Raw genomic sequence first — 17,114 nt, 5'->3', positions numbered from 1 at the left:
GAGTAGTGGTTCAGTTAGCTTGGAGCCCCATATTTGGCTAACATGTGAAGTGGAGGAACTTTTATGCAACTGAGTCCATAACTTTTGGGGTCTGGACTAACTCCAGGTAATTGTTGTCAGAGTTGAATTGTTGGACACCCAGTTGGTATCAAAGAACTGGAGAATTGGTAGTCCTTGGCAAATGACAGATTTGCTGTCAGAAAAGCAATGCTGTGCTTCATTGGAGTACTACTCCTGTATGCCTAGAGATCACTTTGCTCTTCTGCATCGAAGAGAAGAAAGGGGGAATCTGTGAGGTTTCAAAGTCCAAGAGCAAAGGCATCTACAAAGCCATTTCTACTCAATGTTGGTCAATTTGCTGGGCTGGGCCTGGAGAAAGTGAGCACCAGTCTCCTCTGCTCTTATGAAGTCCAAACTAATCTTGAATTTATCATCCCCTGGAGCTTGGCCTGGGCAGTGAGATGGGGTAGAGGCTCTGTTTTGCAAAGACACAACATCACCTAAGTTCTAATCACTTCCCTCTGACTCTCCTCTGTCCTAGAGAAAAGTTGCCAGTCTCTCGGCCAGAAAAGCCTTGCTCTGATTCATCGAGTATTTTCTCAAATCACTATTCATGACAGAAGTTATATTGTATGCCTACTGAAAACTAGGATTTTGGAACTCAAGAGCTAAGACAAGATTTTTGTTCGTTATATATTGGATTCTGCAATTCATCTATTTTCTGCATCATTACATGCAGAATACTGAGCTGATTGAATGGGTAAGAGCCAAAGGAGAACAAGTAATGTGGGGACAAAACACATACTGAGTCGTTTTCCAAAATATTAATTCAGCACACACTTTGTGTGTATTTGTATTAATGCTTATGGAATAGTATTTGATGCCAGTTTTCCACTAGACTATAAATACCATGAGGATAGAGATTATATCTTGCTTGTTCATTATTGTATAAAAAATACCTAGAATAGGACCTGCATCCAGTAGAAACTCAGTAAGTATTTGCTGAAGTCATTAATAAATTTAAACTCCTTAGTTTGACATTCATATCTGACTAAGTGATGACTCCCTGCTCTGATAAGCTAATTTTATTCCTGTAGTTGCCAACTTTCTATATCACCTGAATTAATATAGTTATCAGCTTCTATCTGTCACTTATTTAAGACCAGCTCACTTCTTTGAATATCTTGTTTTCTTTGCTAAAAAAGTCCTTTCTCCACTATAGTAATGAACCATCTTACCCTCTTTCAAACTATGCCTTAAAACTGATGTACAAACGACCTGCCATGATTGACCTCACTTGTCTGTACACTCAATTTCATTCATTCATCCCTTTAAAAATATATTTTGAGTAGTTACTCTGTATTGAACACCATTCTAGGCAACGGGGATACAAATGTAAACAAGACAGAATAGCTCTCTGTCGAAATAAATAAAACATAAATGACGTATTTTTAAATAATGATAAAGGCTATTAAAAAACAAACAGGGCAGGCATGGTGGCTCATGTCTATAATCCCAGAACTTTGGGAGGCCGAGGTGGGTGGATCACTTGAGGTCAGGAGTTTGAGACCAGCTTGGCCAACACAGAGAAACCCATCTCTACTAAAAATGCAAAAATTAGCTGAGTGTGGTGGTGCATGCCTGTAATCCCAGCTACTCAGGAGGCTGAGGCAGAAAAATTGCTTGAATCCAGGAGGCAGAGGTTGCAAGTGAGCCGAGATCATGCCACTGCATTCTAGGTAACAGAGTGAGACTCAGTTTAAACACACACACACACACACACACACACACACACAAACAACATAGGGTAGTGTGTGATAGAAAGTGATCAGGGGACAGCTGGACAACATTAGTTAGTGATTCAGGAAAGCCCTAGACTGGGTGCCATGGCTCATGCCTGTAATCCCAACACTTTGGGAAGCTGAGGTGGGCAGATCACCTGAGGTCAGGAGTTCAAGACCAGCTTGGACAACATGGTGAAACCCTGTCTTTTCCAAAAATACAAAAATTATCTATGAGTGGTAGCACACACCTATAATCCCAGCTACTTGGGACGCTGAAGCAGGAGAATTCCTTGAACCCAGGAGGCGGAAGTTGCAGTGAACCGAGATGGTGCCACTGCACTCCAGTCTGGATGACAGAGTAAAACCCTGTCTTGAAAAAAAGAAAAGGTAGTGATTCTGGAAAGTCTTGTCTGAGCATGTGATGTTTGAGCCAAGGCCTGGATAAAGGGAAGATGCAAGGATGCAGCATTTCTGCTGCCATTTTTGTCAGGAGTGTGAACAGGTACAGAGGGTGTGATGCAAGCATGGGCTGGGGTATTCCTGGAAAAGCAGGAGTAAGGCCCATGACTCAAGCTGGAGGAGGAAGGAGGAAAGTGGTAAGAGATTAGGGCAGAGAGGCAAAGTTGCCAGGTCAGGCTGGGCCCTGTGGGCTAGAAACAGTAGTATGCATTTTGAACATATGAAGCACCTGGAAGACTGAAACTGGGCCATGTCATGATCTGATTATGTTTCAAAAATTAATCTAGCTGCTGGGTTGTGGGGAGACTGCAGTGAAAGCAGAAAGACCAGGTAGAATTTAATTGCAGTAACATGAAATGATAGCTCTGCATGAACTAGGATGGTAGTAAAAAATAGAGAGAAGTGGACAGATTGGAGACCTATGCTTGAGGTCAAGCCAAAAGGGCTTGTTGATGGATTGGCTGGGCATGGGAATGAAGACTAGGGTAAATGGGGAAAGAGTAGAATCAAATTTGAACTTGACTTCTATGGGTTAGTGGTGCCATACACTGAGATGTGGGACTGGGGAAGGAAAGATTAAGGTGAAAGTAAGGGGCAGGAGTCCAATGTTCTATTTAGTTCACCTCCAAGATGCCTATTAGACATCTAGGTGCAGATGTCAAGTATGCATTGAAATATATGAGCCTGGAGCCCAGAGGAAAGGCAGAACAGGTGGTGGTAAAGAGAGCAGACTCTGGACTCAGCTTACCCAGTTTCAAATCCTGGCTCCTGGCTTTGTAGACTTGAACAATTTACTTAACCTCTTTGTGCTTCAGTTTTTTCATCTATGAATTAGGGATAAAAATCGTACTCACCCCCTAAGTTTGTTTTTTTTTTTTTTTTTGTACTTTAGGTTCTGGGGTACATGTGCAGATCATGTAGGATTGTTGCATAGGGACATACATGTCAAGGTGGTTTGCTGCCTCCATCCGCCCATCACCTATACCTGGCATTTCTCCCCACATTATCCCTCCCCACCTTCCCCTCTCCCGGCTGTCACTCTCCTATCCCCCCAACAGACCAGTGTGTGATGCTCCCCTCCCTGTGTCCACATGTTCTCATCGTTCAACACCCACCTATGAGTGAGAACTTGTGGTGATTTTCTGTTCTTGTGTCAGTTTGCTGAGAATGATGGTTTCCAGATTCATTCATGTCCCTACAAAGGACACAAACTCATAGTTTTTATGGCTGCGTAGTATTCCATGGTGTATATGTGCCACATTTTCTTTGTCCAGTCTATTGTTGTTTGCCTCATAAGTTTGTTGTGAGGATTAAATGAGTTAATACATATCAAGACCTTAAGACAGGGTCTGGTACATAGGGAGTGTCCAGTAAGTGTTAACTACTATCATCAATAGGAGGCTGGGATTTGGACACAGCTGAGGGTACAGCTGAGGGCTGGAATATAAATTTGGAAGTCATTAGTGGAATTTTAAAACCATGGGAGTGGATGATATCCCCTCAGGAGATAGAGTGTTTAGAGAGGGTAAAAGGGCCCTGAGTCAAGCCTTGGGTCACTCCAATATTTATAGCTAAGGCAAAGTAGCCCTCAAATGAGAGTGAGAAAGAACAGCTAATGAGGTAGAAGAAAAACAAGGAAGGCATGCAGTCACAGAAACTGTGGTAGGTTAAACAGTATTCTTCCCAGAATTGATGTCCATCTGGAATTTCAGAATGTAACCTATTCGAAAATAGGGTCTTTGCAGATCTAATTAGTTAGATCTAATAAGTTCAGATGAGGTCATACTGATTACAGTGGGTCCTGAGTCCAATGACTGGTGTCCTTACAAAAAGGCCATGTGATGACAGAGGCAGAGACTGGAGTGAGGCAGCTACAGGCCAAGGAATACCAGGGATTGCCAGGAGTGACCAGAAGCTAGGAAGAGGCAAGAAAGACTCTTCTTTAGAGACTTCAGAGAGAACACAGCCCTGCTGGCACCTTGATTTTGAACTTCTAGCCTCCAAAATTGTAATGAAATAAATTTCCTTTATCTTAAGCTACTCAATTTGTAGTCATTTGTTACAGCAGCCCTAGGCATCGAATGTAAAATTCAGGAGGAGAAAGTGTTTTTAAAAGGGAGAGATGATCAGATGAGTGTGGTGGCTCACACCTGTAATCCCAGCACTTTGGGAGGCTGAGGCGGGTGGATCATGTGAGGTCAGGAGTTCAAGAACAGCCTGGTCAACAGGGTGAAACCCCATCTCTACTAAAAATGCAAAAATTAGCCAGGCGTGGTAGTGCGCGGCTGTGATCCTAGCTACTTGGAAGGTGGAGGTAGGAAAATCACTTGATCAGGGGAGGCAGAGGTTGCAGTGAGCCAAGATTGTGCCACTGCACTCCAACATGGGCAACAAGAGCAAAACTTCATCCCCCAACCCTGCCCACAAAAAAAGGATGATCAACCCTTTGAAATTGCTGGTGACAAGTAGAATAAGATCAATACTGACAAGGGACCAGAGGAAGTCTTTCACGATCTTGCTAGAAAGCTTTTAGTGAAATATTTGCGGGGGTGGAATTCTGATTGGAATGGATTAAGGGGAGAATGGATGGCAGGAAGTTGAGGCAGTGGCTATAGACAACTTTTCAGGATATTTTTTGTAGTGAAGTGAAGAGGGAGACCCAGGCATCTCAGATCAATTTCCCCTTTTCATTCCTAAAACTGTAAACTTCCCCTCTTCATTCCTAAGACTGTAAATCGAAGCCCTTTTCATATGTAATTCCTGAGACTGTAAACCGAGATCCTTTTCATATGTTAAGTTATAAACCTAAGATTCTTCCACATGTAACATCTAAAGTGTAAGCCTATATAAAGACGGAACCTTCCTTTGTTAGGGGAGCTTGGCTGTTAGGCAACTTTGCCACCTTGCTCCCGGCTGAATAAACTCCTTCCTCCTGTATTCGGTGTCTGAGAGATCCGTTTCCTGTGGCCGCTCCTGCTACATTTTTGGTGCATTGGCCGGGAAGCGAGTCTGGGATAGCAGACGGTGGGAAAAAGTCTCTTAGGTGGTTTGCCTAGCCCTGTGGAGCATCCCTGCAGGGGGACTCCTGCTCGCTGAGGTGATGCATCCTGAGAGTGCTCCTGGGCAGGTATTTGCCTGGTGGAAAAGCCTTGCCAGAGTGGAGCAGGGAGGCCCTGCAGTGCAGATCCACCCAGTGGCTGAACACCGAGGAGGAATGTGTATTTGGGGAAGTCTGGACAACTGAATTTGGTAATATTGAACCTGGGAAAGTAGCCCACCCCATTTGGGGTGGAAGCGTGGCCTGATCACCCACAGGTACCAGATCAGCACTTTGGAAGGTAGCTCTCTCTGTAACTAACCTTGGAAGCTTTTGCTTATGGTTTTGAATTGGAAGGAGAGCAATCGGATGTGTGTCTATGTGTGTAGATGTGTCCAGTCAGACTCATCAGTCATAAAAGGTATTGGGCCCATTAGGAAGGGCCTCATGTGTCATTGAGCAATTTGTAAGAATTAGAGACAGCCACATAAGGCTGAATGAAGAAGCCTCTGGGCATTGTGAAAAGATTGAAGTGAATGTAAATTGGAGAGTGCTCTGTGCTGGGTCTTGCTAGGCGGGAACTGCTGTGAGTGAACTGACACTCTCCTAACTGTGGGAATTGTTTCTTTGAAGTGTTAATGTGGGTCACTCCCATAGCAAGCCCACCCCTTTAGAAACCATGCTGAAAAATTTCAAGAAGGGGTTTAGTGGGAATTATAAAGTAACTATGACACCAGAGAAATTAAGGGTTTTATGTAGGGAAGATTGGCCAGCATTTAGGGTAGGTTGTTCCCAGAGGGGACCCTAGACAGGTCCCTTGTCTCCGAAGTAAGGCATGAGGTTATATACGGCGAGCTAGAACACCTTGATCAATTTCCATACATAGACTCATGGTTGCAGTTAGTGTTAAACCCTCCAAAGTGGCTAAGAGAGCAGGCAGCGAGTGTTTTAGTAGCCAAGGGATAGACTGCTAGAAACCACCATCCCCCTCGCCACTGAGAAACGCGGACTCCCAAGTCCGGGCAAATTCAGTGGCAGAAACAGGCAGGATTTGCATGCATGAATACTTCAGTTATTGGAAGTAGCTAACCAGGCGTTTGTAAACCAAGAGGCGGTAAGCCAGAGGGAAAATCATAGGGAAAGGGAACGTCAGGCTCAACGGAAGGCTGACTTGATAGCTGCTGCTATCAGAGGAATGCCCCCAAGAGTGTGGAAAAAGGGGGTTTCCTGGAAAGCCCCACAGTCTGCCCACCTGCGCCTGCAATGTGATCAGTGTGCATTTTGTCAAGAAATAGGACATTGGGGAAAAAAAAATGCCCACAGTTAATGGGAGAACAAGGTGATCCTAAGAACGAGGATCCAGATAAAAAGTGAAGGGGCTCTGTTCAATCTAATGGAAGGGCCACTGGACTAAAAGAGAGGGGGGCCGGACTCATATGCCCCCAAAGAGCCCACAGTCTGGACGACAGCCCTGTAACCCCCCATGGAAAAAACAGAACCAATATTGTTAGAGCTATTAAGGTGTTAAGAGAACAGACTTTCTTGTACTTAATGGACTGCCCCTGCCTCTCTTCTCCGCAAAACCTGTTGTGCAAATTGAGGGTCACTATCCCATTCAACAAAATAGACTCCCTGCAGCTAAAAATGCCCCAGGCAGGGGTCATCCAGGCTCCCATTGTCCCTTAGGAAGGAGGGTGGAGACTTCCTAGCCAGAAGCAGAAGACTGATATTATCACCCAGGCCCATGCAGGGCTTGCGTGGCTTTGCACCCAACTCATACACGCCGTTGGGACTATTGCCAGCAGAAGATAGTTGGTTCACTTAATTGGACTTAAAGAATACCTCCTTAGCATTGGACTGGCCTCGCAGTGTCAAAAAACTATTTGCATTTCAATGGGAGAAACCCAGAAGCGGGTATAACCACTCAGTACACCTGGACCCAGCTTCCCAGGGGCTCAAAAACTCTCTCATCATCCTTGGGTTGGCATCAGCCAATGACCACCCCCCAGAAGCTTCTTGCTTGCATGCTGCCCCTGTATGCTGATAACTTTCTATTGGGACACCCTATGGCAGTTGGGTGAGCAAACAAATGCCTTACTTCGGCACCTGGAGGACTGTGGGTATAAAGTATCTAAAAGGAAAGCCCAGATTTGCCAAAAAGCAAATGCAATATCTGAGGCTCACCATCCAGAAGGGGGAACGCAGCCTAGAAGCAGAGAGGAAGCAATCCGCTTGCAAAGTGACTGAACCTGAGATTAAAAGGCAGGCAAGAGAGCTCCTGGGAGTGGTGGGTTTTGTAAATTGTGGATTTCCAAACTTTGAAGTACTAGTGAAACCCCTCTATGATGTGACAAAGAGGAAAGTCAAGGAGTCCTTTGAATAGGGATCCCAGCAGCATCAGGCCTATCAGGAACTGAAAACGAAACTAATGTCAGCTCCAGCTTTGGGGCTGCCTGATTTAACAAAGCCCTTCCCATTATATGTGGCAGAAAGAGAAAAAGTGGCAGTTGGGGTCCTAGTCCAAACAGTAGGACCTTGGCCCAGGCCTGTAGCTTACCTCTCTGAGCAGCTGGATGGAGTTTCCAAAGGATAGCCCCCATGTTTAATGGCCCGGGCAGCAACTGCTCTGCTAGCACAAGAAGCAGATAAGCAAACTCTGGGACAGAACCTAAATATCAAGGCACCTCACGCAGTAGTGACTCTAATGGATAGCAGAGGGCACCACTGGTTATCAAATGTTAGGCTGACCAAATACCAGGGCCTGCTATGTGAAAATTCCCGCATCACCATTGAAGTCTGCAACACCTTAAACCCCGCCACTTTGCTCCCAATGTCAGAGGGTCCCATTGAACACAACTGTGTTGAAGTCCTGGACACAGTCTATTCCAGCAGGCCTGATCTTCGGGATCAGCCATGGACAGTCATAGACTGGGAGTTGTAGTGGATGGGAGCAGCTTTGTCAATCCATGAGGGGAAAGACGTGCAGGCTACGCCGTGGTAACTCTGGACACTGTATTCGAGACCAAATCCCTGCTTCAGGGCACCTCAGCTCAGAAGGCTGAACTCATTGCTTTAACTCAAGCCCTAGAGCTGAGTAAAGATAAGGTTGTAAACATTTACACTGACTCTCGATATGCAGTCCTGACTCTCGAAATACATCGAGCACTGTACAAAGAGAGAGGCCTGTTAACTTCAGGGGGAAAAGAAATAAAGTATCAGCATGAAATTTTGCAGCTACTAGAAGCAGTCTGGAAGCCCCGGAGGGTGGCGGTCATGCATTGTCGAGGAAATCAGTGGGCCCACACCTCTGTGGCCCTGGGAAGTTCCCGAGAGGATTCAGCAGCTTGTAAGGCAGCATCTGCTCCCTACCGAATAGCAGTTACAGCTCTGCTGATTCCCCAGATCCCTGATCTAATACCTACTTACTCTAAGGAGGAAAGAGACTTTCTTCAGACAGAAGGGGGCAACTGATTAAAGAAGGATGGATCCAACGGCCAGATGGAAGAATAGCAGTACCGCAGCTGCTGGGGGCAGCAGTTGTACAGGCCTTACATGAGACCACTCATTTAGGTCAAGAGTCGCTTGAAAAGATGTTGGGCTGGTACTTTTACATCTCACACTTAGCAGCCTTGACCAAAACTGTGGCACAGCAATGCATTTCATGTTGGCAACACAACGCGAGGCAGGGTCCAACTATTCCCCCTGAAATTCAAGCTTATGGAGCAGATCCGTTTGAAGATCTCCAGGTAGACTTTATTGAAATGTCCAAGTGTAGGGGACATAAGTATTTGTTGGTCCTGGTGTGCACATACTCTGGATGGGACTGAGGGAGCCCATGAAGTAACCTGTGTGCTGCTTCGAGATCTTATCCCTAGGCTTGGACTACCACTGCACATCGGAGCAGACAGTGGACCAGCATTTGTGGCAGATTTAGTCTGGAAAACAGCAACGGCCTTGGGTGTCACCTGGAAACTGCACATTGCCTACCGACCTTAGAGTTCCAGAAAAGTGGGAAAAATGAACCGGACCATCAAAAACAACTTAGGGAAAGTATCAGGAAACAAGATTAGAGTAGGCGCAGGCACTTCCCTTGGGGTTATTCAAAATTAGAGGCACCCCCTTTAGGAAAAACAGGATATTCCCCTATTAAGTCTTATAACATAGGCCCCCTCCCCTACTTTGGGCACTCCTAGGAACTCCTTGGGAGTGGGGAGAGATTGAGTTAGGATGCTAGTTACCAGCTCTAAGGAGAATCGCTTAGGATACTTCAACCTAAGTAAATAACAAATGACCTGTAAGCCTTTTTCTCCCCAGTTCACCCTTTCTCACTAGGTAATCACGTGTGGATAAAGGATGGGAGTACAGCCCCTCTAAAGCCACAATGGAAAGGACCTCAGACCTGATCCTGACCAATCCCACAGCCGTGAAGGTAGAAGGAATCCCAGCCTTAATCCACCACAGCTGTGTAAAAACCAGCAACAGCTGAGACTTAGACCAAGGCAAGGACTGCAGAATCACCTTAAAAAGGACAAGCCCTGCTCCAGCCACATCCTGGAAGCTGGCTGGTCCCTGCATAGCCGAAGCATGAGGAAATTCATCATGGGACTTGTTCTTCTTAATATTTGGACTTGTACAGTAGGAACATTAACTAATTTTGAAGAATACCCTCAGTATGTACACCAGGTAGGACATAAAAGTTACTGTCATTCTTTTGTCCTGCAGTTCTTATAAATGTACGGGGACACAGAAGGGAACCTGTTTATATAATGGTACTCAATATAAGGTGTGTAATGCATGAGATGGACAGGTAGCTGTGTCATAGGCATCATTAAGCCTTCTTTCTTTCTATTATCTGTTAAGACAGGTGAGCTGTTAGGGCATCCAGTCTACTCTGCTAGGGAGAAGTGACACCTAAAATTAGAGGATTAGACAGATTATGAGTGGCCACTGGAGAGAATTAATGAGTACTATGGGCCGGCCACATGGGCTGAGGATGGCTCATGGGGATACCGGACCCCTATTTACATGCTCAACCAGATCATCTGGTTGCAGGCTGTTTTGGAAATACTCACTAATGAAACAGGCAAAGCTCTGTCCCTCTTGGCCCGACAAGAAACTCAAATGAGAAATGTGATTTATCAGAACTGACTGGCCCTAGATTATTTGCTAGCAGCTGAAAGAGGAGTCTGGAGAAAATTCAATCTAACCAACTGCCGTCTGCACATAGATGACCAGGGCAAGCAGTGGAGGATATTGTGCAAGACATGACCAAAGTGGCACACGTGCCTGTACAGATATGGCACGGATTTAATCATGAGTCCTTATTTGGATGTTGGTTCTCATCCTTGGGAGGATTCAAAACTCTCATCATAAGTGTTATAATAATAATAGGTGTTTGTTTACTGCTCCCTTGTCTACTCCCCTTGTTCCTTCAAATGATTAGGGGATTCATCATTACTGTAGTTAGCCAAAAAATGACATCACAAGTGTATTATATGAAACATTATCAGTCGGTTTCTTCAGAAAATCTGGAAAGTGAGAATGAAAGTGAGACCTCTCACTAATATTATAAAGTGGTGAGGGTCTCAAAGGGAGGGAGTGAAGAGGGAGACACAGGCATCTCAGATCATCTTTCCCTTTTCATTCCTAAGACTGTAAACTTGCCCTTTGCATTCCTAAGACTGTAAACTGAAGCCCTTTTCATATGTAATTCCTGAGACTATAAACTGAGATCCTCTTCATATGTTAAGTTATAAACCTAAGATTCTTCCATGTGTAACATCTAAAGTATAAGCCTATATAAAGACAGAACCTTCCTTTGTTAGGGGAGCTTGGCTGTTAGGCAACTATGCCACCTTGCTCCCAGCTGAATAAACTCCTTCCTTCCGTATTTGGTGTCCAAGAGATCTGTTTCCCATGGCCGCTCCTGCTACAGAAGTGGAGGTGAGGGTTGTGAGGAGGGATTTTTTTTTTTTTTTTTTTTGAGAGACAGGGTCTCACTCTGTCACCAGGCAGGAATGCAGTGGCGCAATCATAGCTCACTATAGCCTTGAACTCCTGGGCTCAAGCAATTCTTCTGCCTCAGCCTCCTGAATAGCTGGCACTAAAGGTGTGTGCCTCCATGCCCAGCTAATTTTTTAAAACATTTTTGTAGACATGTGATCTTACTAGGTTGCCCAGACTGGTCTCAAACTCCTGGCCTCAAGCAGTCTTCCTGCCTTGGTCTCCCAAAGTGTTGATATTGGAGGTGCAAGTCACCATGTCCAGACACATTTTTTGAACAACTGCCATTCTAATCATGCTCGTATGCTAGTGGGAATTATTCAGTAGAGAGAGGACTTGATGGTATGGGAAAGAACGAGATTTATTTCCGATTCTAAATGCTGGAAAAAACAAGAGGCTGAGATTCAGCTCGCTAGTGGAGGATCTGATCTTTGGTTGAAGCCAGGGAACCTCTCCCAGGGTTCAAGAAAGAAGGCCTAGAATATCGCTACAGTCTGGTCATTTCATGGTGGACAGACAAGGGATTTGACGGATCACTTCGATTTTCTCAGCTACTCACTCAACTGAAAATAGTGGAAGAGAGAGGATGGATGGTGTGGAAGGTTTGAGAAGAAAGCAGAGCATGCCTCTCTGGGAGTGGGAAACAAACATATCAGGACAATGCAGTGAGATTGTGGAGCAGGTCTGAAGGCTCAGATTTGAGATTTGTGATTGGTTTTGTGATTCATCCAGCAATATCAGCCACTCAGGTGCAGATGCAGAGCAGACAGAGAGTCAAGAATCCTTGTAAGTGGCACATTGAAATGACACACTATAGAACTATGGTGGGTGAAGAGACATGGAAGGACATAAGGGGAAGACGTAAAGAGCTGGTAGGGTCAGTGGATTGGAAGCTTGATGCTGAGAAGAACACTTAAGCAAAGGCATTATGAAAAAAGGACCAGAACCTTTATAGGAGTGGTCAGCAGGAAAGATTACTGAAAATGAGGTTTTCGTGGCCAGGCACAGTGGCTCATTCCTATAATCCCAGCACTCTGAGAGGCTAAGGCAGGTGGTTCACCTGAGGTCAGGAGTTTGAGACAAGCCTGGCCAACATGGTGAAACCTTGTCTCTACTAAAAATACAAAAATTAGCTGAGCGTGGTGGGGGGGCACCTGTAATCCTAGGTACTTGGGAGGCTGAGACAGGAGAATTGCTTGAGCCTAGGAGGCAGAGGTTGCAGTGAGCCAAGATTGCACCACTGCACTCCAGCTTGGGTGACAGAGCGAGATTCTGTTTCAAAAAAAAGGAAAAAAGAAAACAAAAATGAGGCTTTTGGAAGCTGATGACAAATTAGCTGAAGACATACTGTAGACAATCTTCTAGGTGGAAGGGAGAGGGAGTAAGGGATGCAATAAGGAATAAACCGTGGCTCATGCCAGAAAGAGTTTATAATCAATTAAGGGATAAAATATGTACAAACCAGCTTTATAACATGACAGCACACGTAGGTCCATCTATCTAACTGGGTCATGAGAGGCTTGAAGGCAGAAATTATGTTCTGGTTCATTTACGTCACACTTAGCATCTGCAGGAATTGTGTGTTCTAATTCATTTATACGGCACCTAGCATCTAACAGATGCTATGAATATGTGCTCAGTAAATATTGACTGATAGTATCGTTAGTATCTTTGAATAGTGAAGGTATGAGCATGATAAGCCAAAAATAATAATAATAACAATGATGATAGTAACTGCTTATCCTGGTTTGGGCTGCTATAACAACATATCTTAGATCAGGTCATTTATAAACTGCATAAATATATCGCTCACAGTTCTAGAGACTGGCAAGTCTAAGATCAAGGCACCAATGGGTGTCTGGTGACAGCGTGTTCCTGGTAGATAGTGCTTTCTACATGTCTTCATGAGGCAGAAGGGGCTAACAAGCTTCCTCAAGCCTCTAATTCCATTGCTGAGAACAGAGCCCTCATGACCTAATCACCTCCCAGAGACCTTACCTCTTAATCCTATTGTAGTGGAGAATAGATTTTAGCATATGAATTTTGGGGGAACATAAACATTCAGACCATAGCTGTGCTGCTTTTCTTGTGCCAGATATTGTTTTAAGTACTTTATATGTATAATGACACATTTATATATAAAGGACACAAAATCCTATGAGGTAGGTGCTATTAAACAGGAAATTAGGCAAAGAAAAGTTGAGTACGTTGGCCAAGTTTACACAGCTGGGAAGAGGCAGAACCAGGCTTTGAACCTAGTTAGAGTAACTCTAGTCTGCACTGTCCTAGCCGCCACCTCCATTTCCTATTTAGAAAGAGTAATTAATTAGCCAGACTCTACTCAGAAGTCTATGGCCCAAAGCAAACGTTCTTATTTTGTGAAACAATGGGGAGACATTGTATTAGTCTGTTCTCACTGCTGCTAATAAAGATATACCCGACACTGCGTAATTTATAAAGAAAAAGAGGTTTAATGGGCTCGCAGTTCCACATGGCTGGGGAGACCTCACAATCATGGCGGAAAGTGAAGGAGGAGCAAAGCCACATCTTATATCACAGCAGGCAAGCGTGAGTATAGAGGGGAACTGCCCTTCATAAAACCATCAGATCTCGTGAGACTTATTCACTATCAAAAGAACAGCAAGGAAAAACTCACCCCTATGATTCAATTACCTCCCACTAGGTCCCTCCCATGACAAGTGGGAATTATAGGAGCAACAGTTCAAGATGATATTTGGGTGAGGACACAGCCAAACCATATCAGACATCAAATAAAACTCACAGGGGCCTGGCACAGTGGCTCACACCTGTAATCTCAGCACTTTGGGAGGCTGAGGCAGGTGGATCACCTGAGGTCAGGAGTTGGAGACCAACCTGGCCAACATGGTGAAACCCGTCCCTACTAAAAATACAAAAATTAGCTGGGAGTGGTGGCACATGCCTGTAGTCCCAGCTACTTGGGAGACTGAGGCAGAATTGCTTGAACTCGAGAGGCAGAGGTTGCAGTGAGCCGAGATCATGCCACTGTACTCCAGCCTGGGCAACAAAGTGAGTCTCTGTCTCAAAAAACAAAAACAAAGAAAACTCACAGAGAAGATTCCTGAAGTGTTATGGTCTTTTCTGTTTATATAGTCATTTCAGGTAATCATTCATTCATAACTAAGGAGAGACCAGTGGGGCTTGAGTTCTAGACTCCGTGAACAAACTCATCACCTATCCTGGCATTATCAGTGGACAGGAAGCAGGTGCACCATAATGGGGGACATACACATTGAACCCAAACAAGTCTGTGTTGTATCTGGGTTCTGCTGCTGCTAGCTGTGTGACTCTGGACAACTTACTCGACCTTTCGATGCCTCAGTTCTCTCATTTTTAGAATGGCAATAATTATACTGTCTACGTAATAGGTTTTTCATGAGAATTAAATTTGGTAGTTCATGTAAATCACCTAGTACAGGACCTAAAACATAGTAAATGCCCTAAATGTTACTCTTCCACATCAACTCCTCAGCATTTCCTTGATTTCCTGTTCAAACTCCTTCACATGGCATGAAAAGTCCTTCCTTAACTCCTGGACTGACCCCAGCTTACCTCATCTTTCCTTCCATTTGCTCTGTAAATCTGATATGCAATCATAATTGTTTAGTTTATCATTTCTTATTTGAACTTTTTACTCTGGAAGTAACTCCCAAGATTCCTGATGTAATCAAAGTGCAATCTGATTTTATTACTCACTATCCGTTTAAGTTTTTATTCAGAAGGAGTAATTTTTTTTCTGCCTTCCAAAGGAAACTTGGACAGATATCAAGAATTCTTAATTAGTGGGCAGTCCTACTCACTTTAAGTAAAAAATCAGTCTTGCTTTGGTAATTAGAAATGTGTCTAGTCAAGATATTAATTAAATGGCTCAATCTCCATTCAAAAAGTGAGAGCTCTCTGCACCTGCAAGGGCCTGTGGTCAACTTATGCTCTCTCTCCCCACTTACATCCTCTCTAGGCGCCAGCAGCTGCATCAGACCCCACCTGGGCAGAAGCCGGCTGAGGCAGTGCAGGTTGCTGATGGCCTTCAAGTTGTTGGCATCTGGCAGGTGCCTAAATATGATTCTTTCTCTTCTGAGTGCACATCTTTTTTTTTTAATAGCAGTTTATTAAATAGAATATATGGATATACAGCAGCAAGTGACATAATTGATAAAAGAGGACCCACATATCACTGATTCTCCTATTACTACACGAAACTACTCCATGCAGTGATTTAGAAGGGACCCTAGTTTGCAGGGTGTACAGGTTGCTTCACATTATAGAATATATAACAAGCAGGAGTAGTAACTTCATAGAATCTGAACAATTGGTTCCACTGCTACTGTTAACTGGTAGAAGCTAGCTGGCTTTTTATAACTGATCAACTATTGTGAGAAGCTGTTGACTCTCCATGGGTTAAGATTTTTTTTCTTTTTTTGTGAGACTGGATCTGGCTTTGTTGTCCAGGCTGGAATGCAGTGGCGTGATCTCGGCTGACTGCAACCTCAGCACTTTGGGAGGCTGAGATGGGTGAATCACTTGGAGGTTGGGAGTTTGAGACCAGCCTGGCCAACATGGTGAAACCTCATCTTTACTAAAAATACAAAAATTAGCCGGGCATGGTTGTGTGCACCTGTAATCCCAGCTACTTGGGAGGCTGAGGCAGGAGAATCGCTGGAACCTGGGAGGTGGAGATTGTGGTGAGCCAAGATTGTGCCACTGCACTCTAGCCTGGATGAAAGAGGAGGACTCCACCTCAAAAAAAAAAAAAAAAAAGTAAATTAACATTAGTAATAACATTAAAAAAAAACCAACACCACCAGGTATGGAGGAATTAATGTAATAAGAGATAGGTAAGACCTCTGTGTGGAAACTAAAACTCTCAGCAGGATCTTGGGAAACTTAACAAGCTGATTCCAAAATTGATATGGAAATGCAAAGAGCCAAGATCCTCTTGAAAACAAAACAAAATAAAGAAAATCAAGTGGGAAGATGTGTTTACCACATATCGACTTCTTATTTAGTTATAATAATTGGAAGAGTTTGGTGTCAACACAAGATTAAACAGAAACCAGTGGGATAGAATAGAAAGTTCAGAAACACGTTTATTCAGATATGCACACTCAATTCATGACAGAGATGAAGCTGTGGAGCACAGAAAAAACAGGTTTAAAACAAGCAATACACATAAAAAATATTAAATTTAAACTAAAAACTTATCTTCCTCAAAAGACATCATTTTGAGAATAAAAAGGGAATCTATATAACAGAACATTTTGCATGACATATAATTGACTAAGGATTTGCATTCGTAATATACAAAAATTAAAAAAGAAAACAACAAGCAAAAGACAACCTAAGGAAAAATTGGGTGAAAGACTTCGAGCAATTCATCAAAAAGGAAATCTAAAAAAGCCCCCAAAATATGAAAAAGTACTCAACCGTACTGGCAATTAGGGAAATGCAAGTTAAAAACCCCACTGGAATGGTTAAAATTAAAAGGTCTGACAATACCATTTATAGGCCGGGAGATAGAGCAACAGGAAATAGACTGCTGTTAGGCAAGTAAGGTGCTGCAATCACCTTGGGAAACAGTTTGGTTACCTAAGAAAGTTGAAGATATGTAGCCCTGTGGCCCAGCAATTCAAGAGAAATATGTACACATGGTCACCAGGAAGGCAAGTGCAAAAATGTTGACAGCAGCATGATTCAGATTGGAAAAGTTTCCAAACTGAAAATTTAATGTTAATAAATTCAATGTTCATAAGTAGTAGGATGATTAAATCCTGTGCTATTCATAGATAGAATTC

The 17,114-nt window shown here is 43.8% G+C and overlaps 1 long non-coding RNA gene across 1 annotated transcript in view; it reads left to right on the top strand.

Moving 5' to 3' along the window:
- Positions 1 to 11,170, top strand: part of LOC135275110 (uncharacterized) — a 45,836-nt gene extending 34,666 nt beyond the window's left edge. The window contains exon 3 of the long non-coding RNA XR_010342829.1: positions 9,595 to 11,170. This is a non-coding gene — a long non-coding RNA (uncharacterized LOC135275110). The remainder of the gene's footprint in view (positions 1 to 9,594) is intronic.
- The last annotated feature ends 5,944 nt before the right edge of the window (positions 11,171 to 17,114 follow it).

This window comes from Aotus nancymaae, unplaced genomic scaffold (assembly GCF_030222135.1).
Source record: "Aotus nancymaae isolate 86718 unplaced genomic scaffold, 86718_ANA_hifiasm-v0.15.2.pri h1tg000015l_0, whole genome shotgun sequence".
Lineage (NCBI taxonomy): Eukaryota > Metazoa > Chordata > Mammalia > Primates > Aotidae > Aotus > Aotus nancymaae.
Note: the sequence above shows the minus strand (reverse complement) of the source record. Positions and strands in the feature narration are given on the sequence as shown.